This window comes from Neltuma alba, unplaced genomic scaffold (assembly GCF_004799145.2).
Source record: "Neltuma alba isolate B1F8T4 unplaced genomic scaffold, ASM479914v2 tig00000162_pilon, whole genome shotgun sequence".
In the NCBI taxonomy this organism is placed as follows: domain Eukaryota; kingdom Viridiplantae; phylum Streptophyta; class Magnoliopsida; order Fabales; family Fabaceae; genus Neltuma; species Neltuma alba.
Genome location: NW_021631939.1, coordinates 142,708 through 151,780, shown reverse-complemented (window position 1 = coordinate 151,780; position 9,073 = coordinate 142,708).

The following is a 9,073-nucleotide window of genomic DNA, read 5'->3' as shown; positions in this document are numbered from 1 at the left end:
CTTCCGGCCTTTCTTTCCCTTCTTCTTGAATTGTTTCTTGCCCCTTTTAAATTGAGGACTGCCCTTCTTCCCTTTCTTTTGGGGCTTCTTGCCCTTTTTAAAATTGGGCTTAGATTGGGAAGTACCAGCATCCTCAGTCAAATAGGTTTGTCTAGAGCTCTTGTAAGCCTCTAGACGTTCATCTTCTAGCTCTAGATGCTTAGCTACATCATTAAAAGTGATGATATTTTCATTGTGGGTTAGGTTGACTTTCATGTGCTCCCAACTTGCAGGGAGTGACCTGATGACAGCTTGTACTTGCTGCTCATCAGACAGGTTATGTCCAGCTTCCTTCAGTTCCCGGATCATATTGGCCATCTCTCTCAGATGTTGCTTCATAGGATTGTTTGGCTTGAGCTTATAGGTATCGAACTTAATTGTCAACCTTCTAAGCTTGGTCGTAGAGACTCCACCAAACTTATCCTTTAATGCTATCCACATGGCTTGTGCAGTTTTGTGCGACTCAAACTCGCACATCAGGTCGTCAGCCATAGAGCTCAAAAGTGTGATTCTTGCTATGCTATTCTTCTTTTTCTAGGTTAGATATGCCTCTTGGTCTCTCCTGTGCTAGACCGTGTTGCCAGCTTCAGGTTCAACCATAGCAGTGGTGAGAGGCTCTATCGCATCCTGTTCTTCTAGGATATACTGGACCTTTCGGTGCCAGATGTCCCAGTTGTCCTCGTTAAGCTTTTCCCCTTTGTTCAATTCAGCAATTATGTTCTTGGTTGCCATTCTTAGTTCTGTGACAAATCTATCCCACATTAATCTATGTTCTCTTTGAAGAGAACCGAACCAAAGAACATTTCAATTATATAGCACAATGAAGTATACAATGTAATGTGCCTATATTATCCTCGATCAGCAAATAATGAAATTACAAGATCTATGATCAAGAGAATACGTTTGTACCTCCCATCACACAGATACTAGCAATAATCATCATGTCCTATCAAGGATTTTATATAAGCACTTCAAAGATTGTAACCTTTAGAAGTCTCATCCTCTAAAAGCTCCCACTTATAAAAGGCATACATATGATATTCATAAATAATCATACAACAATAATTCAAGTAATTTCATTAAATGAAATTACATACTTAGTCTGTTTACAATGCATGAAACCACAAATTCAAGGCGAATACAAATATTACATCATTTGATATGAACATAAATGTAATCAAGCATTGCTTTTCTTAGGCTTCCAAGTTTGCGCGTTTTGTTCATAAAGGAGGACACTAGCTCTATGGCCCAAATCCAGTAAGACTTTCTTATGGGTTTGCCTTTAGGTCCGCCTCTAACTCTTATAGCTCTTATGTACTCTATTATGACTCTAAGGTAGAATTCGGTATTCTTCTTATCAGTCATGTAATGGACGTAGCTAGCGAGCACACCATTGATGCCTTTTATGTTTGTCAATTTAGCTGCATCTCCTTCAGCTATTCTCATAGCTAAAGCAGGGGTACAGGGTTGATCCACCTCTTCGCCTTCCTCTACTTCGGTTTTATTGGGAAGATCTAGTGAATCATTACAGACCAAATGAGGTTTGGTACGGAGAGGTTCAGTGGGAAATAAAGATTCTGACTCAGGTCCAGAATCCATTAACTCCTCTGGGATTTCTTGAGGAACCTCTTCAGGGTCCTCTTCAGGATCCTCATCCTCTGGTTCATATTCTGGAACTGCATTATCCATGTATGAGTATTCCAATGAACCATCTTTGATATTTTCAGTGCTACTAGAAGCCTCTTGCTTCATTTTCACCTAGAACAAAATAATTTAAATTATTTTGAATATTCTGGAATTTATTTCCGCATGAAAAATACCAGAAAATACACTGAAATAGATCCTTAATTATCTCCAAAATTATCAACTTATATATCAAAATGAAGATCTTGATTTTAGGGATTTTTAGAGATAAACCGCACCTCAAACGGACCTTTCACGTGCCGTGCCTGCGGCTTCCACGCGCCACCACCTGTCAGGTGGTGGTCCCTACATGCCAAGGTGGGGTGCCACGTGGCAGAACGCGCCACGTGGCGCTGCTTGGTCAAATTTTTTTTTTAAATTCGTTTTTTTTAGACAGACCTTTTTTTTTTAATTAAAAGTATTTGGACCGGTTGGGTTTGGGTCCATTTCGGCCCAACCGGTTCCCTTCACAAATTTTTTTTTACAGTAGGGGCCAAAACGACGCCGTTTTGGCCCCTGGAGGTCTCCTTCAACCGCAACCCGGCTTCTGCAACCGAGTCGGGTCTGTTAGGATTATAGTTTTGATGATAACAAAGTCAGATAATTTGGGTTAAGTATTTTGATCGATCAACTGATCGATCAATAGTTTATCGCTAAGGTTACAGATAATTGTTCAAGTGTAAATCAGGTTTATGGTAGGTATTTTGATCGAAGAACTATTCGATAAGTAATTAATCGATAAAATGATCGATTATCGCTAACGTGGAAATCACACAAGATTATGGTTAATTATCGATCAACTGATCGATAATATCAGTTAAACAATCGAGTTACTGATAAGAGAACCAAATCTGAAGTGTATTTATCGATCACATGATCGACAAATCAGTTATCAATAACGACTTCGATAAAAGGTAACACAATCTACTTGTTCTGCACATTAATTCTATTACCAATTTATCGATCATATTCTCGATCATTTGTTTATCGATTACATGTTCGAACATTATGCTCTAACTCTCTGAATGCAGGAATCATCTTCACTGATGGATCGATAACCTTATTGATCATACAATTATCGATCACATGATCGATAATCAATGTATTTATCCACTCTTATTTAGTTTTCCTGCAACCAAATTATCGATAACATTATCGATAATTTAACTTGTTTGCATAAATATCTTTTCACATAACATGATCGATAAAGAGTCTAAGGATTGCTCTATTCGCGTTAACTTATGTTGAACTATTTTCGATCACCTAATCGATCATTGGATTTTCGATCATATGATCGATCATTCAATTCCCTGAAACTCATGTTTTCACAAAACGTGATCGATAATCAGTTTCTTTATCTTACAGGATTAAATTTCTTTTCTCACTTTGTTTGATCACTTGTTCGAATATGCCTTGATCGATCACCTGTTCGATCACTTCAGATAGTCTGTGTCTTTCACTGAATATATTCATACTCATGGTTTATCGATAACATTATCCATCATACATTTATCGATAAGTTGTTCGATCATCAATGACTGAAGTTTCATTTCAATAACATTTGAATTATCGATAATCTGTTTGATCAAACAAGTGTTCGATCACTTGTTCGATCATGGAACGATTTCCGTTTACTATGATAATTCTTAAAGTCAATGATCCAACACTTGATCGATAATATTGTTGAACTAATTCGAAAAGTCTTCATTCTGTTTATCGATAACATGATCTATCAACAAGTAATCGAACATCTCTTCGATCAAACTTATTCAGAATGTCTTTCTGCTCTTCTTACAGATAAATCATTTCGTCCCAAATCATTGAATGATAAATTTGTTTTCTCTTCTTAGTTCATGACTAAAGTATTCACCGCAAGACTCTTATTTGTTTAAAGCTTAAAATATGCAGATTAACGAAATAGAATACAACGGCTCTTCAACGGGATTACGTAGACTGCAACCTACAGTGTCAGAAGCTCAGACGCATTAATGGCGGAACCATTGAAACCAGCGAAACACGCAAACGGAGTCACAACGGCTAGAAGCTCTTCTGTCTAACAGCTACTTAACAATATCAACTATAAAAGGCGCGAAGAAGCATTAATGAAGAGGATTGAATACCGGAACTACCACCTGCGATTATTTAGTCTAGCATTCAATACTCTGTTTTCACGTTACTACCGAGCATCAGTGTTCATCATTAAATTCACTCTGTAAGAGAGCCAATTACTACTCTTATTAAATACTTGAGTGATACTCAAGAGTGTGGACTCTTGAGAGGGCTTGTATCCTTACGGGAGTAAGGGGGAGTGATTGAGCGATACAATTACTGTACCGAGGCACCAAGAGCCCTGTCGATCTTGGAGGATAGTGAAATACTCAGAGGTGTTCTGGGGACTGGAAGTAGGTCACGTGGTTTAGACCGAACCAGTATAAATCTTGTGTCTTCTCTCTGCGGTTAAATTTCTCCTTACTCTGACTCTCTGTTTTTATTCAATACTGTCACGCATTTAATTTAAAATTTTTGTAACTCACCCAATTCACCCCCCTCTTGGGTGAGATTGTTTCTAACAGGGTCCGACGGGTCCGTCGGACCTGATTTCTTTTCTCCTCCGTATCTTCGCCGTTCGGTGTCCGTTTTTAGCGTACTTTATATCATTTTCTTCATTTTTTCGAGCTCTACGCAATGGGATAATTTTTGAATCCAAAAAACTTCATTTTCAAGACACCCAAAAAATGAAAACGGTGACTGTTCAAGAACGTACTCTACTGATTATGATTTTCATGCTTCCAAACCTACGTTTTTACCATTTTCCAGATGTTTTTAATTGTTCTTGGTCATCTCCCATGTAGACTACTATCATATAATAGTTGGAGACAACAAAACAAAAAAAAATTGTAGTGTCCGACGGTCATGGAAGTGAAAGAAAACCATGAATAACACACAATCATCATAGAAAACTATCATACTGAATATAAAACAAGATTTGCTTAATATTTGAGAGAGCAAATCTGGTATTTGGAGTCTGCCAAGCCGTAAGGCACACACGAGAAAGGAAAAAAAAACAAAAAACGCAGTGTAAAAAGAAATGGGCAGCGGAAGAAATAACACATGATCTGATATGGCTCTGGTACCAATGAAGGATTTCGGGCATACCTGGAGTCTGCAATAAAGTTAGGTTGCCACGCGGAGGTCCGATCACGGTGACGGAGTCGGATTTGGGAGACACAGTAAATACACTGGAGCAAGGGAAGATGAGGAAGAGTGAACTGAGAGAGGAGAAGGGAGTCTAGAGCACGAAAAAATGATTACACGTTCTGGCCCTTTTTCTCCGGATAAAACCATTTTTTAACTCCCCCCTTTTTCAAATAAAAACCCATCTCCTCCCACCTGCAACCGTTCCCTCCTTTTTGCAAATCATATAAAATGGCAAAAATTACAGTTAAAGACCCAAGAGTTTTGCTATTTACACTGGAGTCCCAAATGATAAATGAGCTTGAGTCCAATCCACCAAGGGTGGACTGGCCCATTTTCTTACAAGGATAAAACATTTTCCTTATATATACATGAATACATCAGTAAAAAAAAACATGTCAATATAATTTTGGAACATGTATCACCTAAATAATTAAGTAATAATTTTCAAGGATTAGATTAATTTTGAAAAAAAAGTACAATAGTATCAAATGTCTTTTTGCTTGTAGGTAATTTAGCTTGTTGAATTTTGCAATAAAATTCAGAGTGTCTAGCAGATGATTAATATTTTTTTTATATTTATGAAATTAATCAACGGAAGTCCACAATTGTGACTAAAATGTATAGCTATATGTAATGCATGTAGCCAAAAGAAATACACATAAACATGTAATAAAGATAAATGCCACCACATAGGAGGAGTATGGGACATGTCATGCTATATTCAGTATGTGGCAAAAGTCTGAAATAGGAAATTAGTATGAAAATTACAAGTCTACAATAAGAAATAACAAGTTTGAATAAGAAATTATAAGTCTACAATAGCAAATAATAAATCTAAAATAAAAAATTACAAGTCTAAAATAGAGAATTACAAGTCTATAATAGGAAATAATAAGTCTATAATAAGAAATTACAAGTCTGAAATAGAGAATTACAAATATGTAATTAAAAAAAAGTCTAAAATAGGGTTACAAGTCTAGAATAGAAAATTATTAGTCCAGGTAACCATCTGACATTAGCGATAGCAAGGCTAATTTTGGACACCTTATCAAGAATGAGTTTACGTCCCAAATGAGTTATCCAATAAGAGGCATGTTAAAGGCATACAATATGCCCATCCTCGTACACAAAATTTTATGCTTCCGATATAAAATTAAAAAAAGATCCTAATCTTTGATTGATCTACTACCAGGAAAAATCGAGTTGAAGAGAAGGGATCTTGGAAAACCTGAATTAAAGAGATGGAATCTACAAGGGTCATCAACCTTGCAAAAACTTTTGATTCATTATTTAAATCATGGAGGAAGATTGTAATACTAGATTGAGCAATTGATAGATGATTTCATATATAAATATACAAACACGAGGCTTGTTCAGGCTTGTTCTTCTTCTCATGATGCATTGTATTGATTTCATCTACTTGTATATATAAAGAACACCTCCTCATATCAATTGGTGAGTGAAATCTAAAAGAATCACTGTTCTTTAATGACATAATTTCGATTGTCTCATTTACAGCAATTCATAAGGGAGTATTTGTAAGCAGTGTGGCTAGAAACTTTGGCCTTTCTAGTGGCTCTATATTTAACGGAGCCCTGTGGCTCCTCACAGTTGGAGCAAGCAACATCGACAGAACCATTGTAGCTACTGTGAAGCTTGGAAATTGGGAGGAATTTATTGGCGAATCTGTTTTCCAGCCTTATGACTTTCCTTGTTGCCACTAGTATGTGCCGGCAAGAATGGCCAAAGGAGAGAAGAAGAGAAGAAAGAAACAGAAAGAATAGATGAGATAGAAGAAAGAGAATAAGGGTATTTTTTTTTCTTTTTCCCAATATTTCATAATTTATAGTAAGACCCAGTCTCTATTAGCAATTATGTGAATTGAAGAAATCAAATTGCAATTTTATATATTCTAGGGTCTTTATTTATGATTTTCTCTTTTAATATTGCAAAAAGAGAGCCCGACATTAATAGATGAATTTTTTTTAGGGTATTGATAGGTTGATTAATAGAGTATAAATACCCTTGATGATCATCATCTTCTTGGGACGAAGATTCAGGATCAGTTTCTTTATTTTCAGAGAAAGAAGAACAAATTGTGTTTCTTCATCCTGAATATCTTGTTCTTCAATAATAGATTCAATATCTTCATCTTCATTGATCATTAGAACAGTCTGTGGGTGTTACAATAGCTTTATGTCCTTTTTGGTTTTGTTAAGACAATTTTTTGCAACATGTCCTTTCTTCTTACATAGGTAGCACTTATCAGACTTCTTTGAATAAGGCCTGTGCTTCTTGAAATATCTTAGAAAAGGCTTTCTGGATCTTCATCTGGAATATGAGCCTTTTAGATATCTGAACTGACGATAATGAGATTTTCTCTTGGTAGAACAAAAGCAATCTTTATTGTCTTTGCATTTTGTTTTTAGATAAGATTTCTTGCAAAGAGGCTTCGATTTTGACTCTCATTTCAGCATTCATTTGAAAAGCTTTTACTATTCATAGAGTTTATCTATAGTTGCTAATGCTAATTGATAGATTTCTCCTATAAAAATATTAGTCATATTTCTATAGAGTGTATTGATAGCTCTATAAAGTTCTGGCTGTAGCTCATCTGGAAGAGAGGTAATAAAAGTATATCTGAGATTAACATCATTGGCTCCTCCAAGCATGTAATATTTTTCATACATCCTTTGAAAATGTTCTTGCAGATCTCTTCTGTCTAGAGAACAACACTTCATCTTAAAATATTCTTGATGACGCTGTTTGTCAATAATATGGAAATCACCGATAAATTCTTGATAAATAAGACCCAAGAGAGTTCCTGCATTATTAACTCTGGCTGTTGTAAGTTTCTGATAGTCACTAAGGCTTTGAAACCATTCTCTCAATGTTCCTATAAGTCTTGAGAGAAATTTTGAGAGAATTTCCTCAAGATTTATATCATGTTTGGCAAGTTGCAGGTAAATCCATACACCAAATTTATTGAGTCTATCTCTCTATTTTTCTAGAGGAAGGTCATCAAAAGTGAACCATGGGCCTATAGTCACTTGTAATTTGTTCTCCTTGCTTCAGATGGATTTGAGACAAAAGGTTCTCCATCAAAGGGATCTTCTATTGTAGGATTTGGTTAGACTATTGCTACTCGAGAAATATAAGCTTGATATGTCTCAAAGTTAGAGTTAGAGTCATATTCAATAGAAGGTTTGGATTTAGTTTCTAAGAGGTTAACTGATAATGATTGAAATTTATTTAAAGATTGGAAGGTTGCTATGGTTTTGTTTGGATCAATAGCTTCCTTTTTCTTTTCTTTGTTTGGAGAGAAGTTTGTTTTGGTGGAGAAGATAGAGGAGTTTTGGTGGAGAAGATAGAGGAGTTTTGGTTGTAATTCCTTAAGAAGGTTGTGTTGGTCTAGTGGGTTTAGTATATGAAGGTGAAGGTTGGAAAGGATTTTCAGACAAGAGAAAGTGAGGTAGTCTTACTGGAGGTCTGGTAAGAGGATTTGGTTATATAGGTAGAAGAGCTCATTAAGGATTTCTTGATTGTCTTAAAATGAGATAACACATTTTGAAAACCCTGCTATAATCAGATTCTTTTGGATAAGAGACAAGTGATGTTAGATAGGTAGGAATTTGGAAACTAGAAGGATAAGATGGATAGGGTTCATAGATGATTTGTTACTGATCCTTTACGATATCCAGCTCAATCTTTTGTAGATCTTTTTAGATTTGTGACAGTTCTTGCACCTTTCTGGTAAATTTTGGTTTGATATATCCTTTTTTGATAAACTGCTTCAAATCTACATCTAATTAATAAGACTAAGAAAACAAGGTCATATTGTTTGACCTGATCAGAGACTTGATCGAGTCTACTTATCAAAGTATCAGTTCTAAGAGTCAAAAGATCAAGTTTTGAATCAATCTTTGTCAAAATTCTATTATGCCAACTTGTATTCTGAGTTTGCCAATTAAGAACTTCTTTTGCTGTAAAAACCGGTCTAACTTCACTAGTAGGAGAAACTTCAGTAGGGACTGAGAAAGGTCTTGTTGAAACCTTTATTTCTCTATTGATTCTTCTCTCAAGAGAATGAAAATCTTGATCATAAGGATCCATCATTGCTATACAAGAGACAAGCCTTTGGATGACAGGGATC